Source organism: Coregonus clupeaformis, unplaced genomic scaffold (assembly GCF_020615455.1).
Source record: "Coregonus clupeaformis isolate EN_2021a unplaced genomic scaffold, ASM2061545v1 scaf2265, whole genome shotgun sequence".
Classification (NCBI taxonomy): domain Eukaryota; kingdom Metazoa; phylum Chordata; class Actinopteri; order Salmoniformes; family Salmonidae; genus Coregonus; species Coregonus clupeaformis.
Window position 1 is genome coordinate 1 of NW_025535719.1, and position 2,237 is coordinate 2,237.

The window sequence follows — 2,237 nt, forward strand, 5'->3', positions numbered from 1 at the left end:
AAGAAGAGTTTCATTCCAAACGCTATATATCATTTTCAGAAATGTTGGTAAATTAGCTTTTATTGTTTGAATAAATTATGAAAGAGATTGGTGTGATTTTTTACTATCTAATCATGGCGTGGGGTTGTTCAATGACAGACATGTATTTGTTTAAAATCTATCACTTGATGGTTTCATTTCAGAGAGACAAATAATCATGTTTTTTTGCAAAATGCTATATATATCTGCCTCACTCACAGAGAAATAAGTAGTACTGCAAGGTTTTACACTGTAATAATATATATATCTGCCTCACTCTCAGAGAAATAAGTAGTACTGCTAGGTTTTACACAGTAATAATATACAGTGGGGAGAACAATTATTTGATACACTGCCGATTTTGCAGGTTTTCCTACTTACAAAGCATGTAGAGGGCTGTAATTTTTTATCATAGGTACACTTCAACTGTGAGAGACGACAAAAATCCAGAAAATCACATTGTATGATTTTAAGTAATTAATTTGCATTTTATTTCATGACATAAGTATTTGATCACCTACCAACCAGTAAGAATTCCGTCTCTCACAGTCCTGTTAGTTTGTCTTTAAGAAGCCCTCCTGTTCTCCACTCATTACCTGTATTAACTGCACCTGTTTGAACTCGTTACCTGTATAAAGACACCAGTACACACACTCTCAATCAAACGGACTTAACCTCTCCACAATGGCCAAGACCAGAGAGCTGTGTAAGGACATCAGGGAAAAAATTGTGAGACCTGCTACAAGGCTGGATGGGCTACAGGACAATGGCAAGCAGCTTGGGGAGAAGGCAACAACTGTTGGCGCAATTATTAGAAAATGGAAGAAGTTCAAGATGACGGTCAATCACCCTCAGTCTGGGGCTCCATGCAAGATCTCATCTCGTGGGGCATCAATGATCATGAGGAAGGTGAGGGATCAGCCCAGAACTCTGTGGCAGGACCTGGTCAATGACCTGAAGAGAGCTGGGACCACAGTCTCAAAGAAAACCATTAGTAACACACTAAGCCGTCATGGATTAAAATCCTGCAGCGCACGCAAGGTCCCCCTGCTCAAGCCAGCGCATGTCCAGGCCCGTCTGAAGTTTGCCAATGACCATCTGGATGATCCAGAGGAGGAATGGGAGAAGGTCATGTGGTCTGATGAGACAAAAATATAGCTTTTTGGTCTAAACTCCACTCGTGTTTGGAGGAAGAAGAAGGATGAGTACAACCCCAAGAACACCATCCCAACCATGAAGCATGGAGGTGGAAACATCATTCTTTGGGGATGCTTTTCTGCAAAGGGGACAGGACGACTGCACCATATTGATGGGAGGATGGATGGGGCCATGTATCGCGAGATCTTGGCCAACAACCTCCTTCCCTCAGTAGAAAGAGCATTGAAGATGGGGTCGTGGCTGGGTCTTCCAGCATGACTCACGACCGAAACACACAGCCAGGGCAACTAAGGAGTGGCTCCGAAGAAGCATCTCAAGGTCCTGGAGTGGCCTAGCCAGTCTCCAGATCTCAACCCCATAGAAAATCTTTGGAGGGAGTTGAAAGTCCATGTTGCCCAGCGGACAGCCCCAAAACATCACTGCTCTAGAGGAGATCTGCATGGAGGAATGGGCCAAAATACCAGCAACAGTGTGTGAAAACCTTGTGAAGACTTACAGAAAACTTTTGACCTGTGTCATTGCCAACAAAGGGTATATAACAAAGTATTGAGAAACTTTTGTTATTGACCAAATACTTATTTTCCACCATAAATTGCAAATAAATTCATTAAAGATCCTACAATGTGATTTTCTGGATTCTTTTTCCTCATTTTGTCTGTCATAGCTGAGCGTGTACCTATGATGAACATTACAGGCCTCGCTCATATTTTTAAGTGGGAGAACTTGCACAATTGGTGGCTGACTAAATACTTCTTTCCCCACTGTATATTGGAAATATTTAGCAAATAAAAGTTATTAATTCACGTACAGACATTGGTGAGGCAGCTGAGAATAAAAACTAATGTGGCTTGTTTATCAAGCATTCTGCCTTGCAATAATACATATCATAAAATAACTAATAACAAACAAAAAAAACAGCAAACGCTAAGACAGGTTTTGATTAACAAAATTGTTAATGGCCAGCAGCCATTTAGAAACAACAAATCGTCAAAGAAAAAGTGTTATTTCTTAATTAAAAAATGTATTCTGGCTGTTTAAATTGACCACATCTTGAAAAAGAG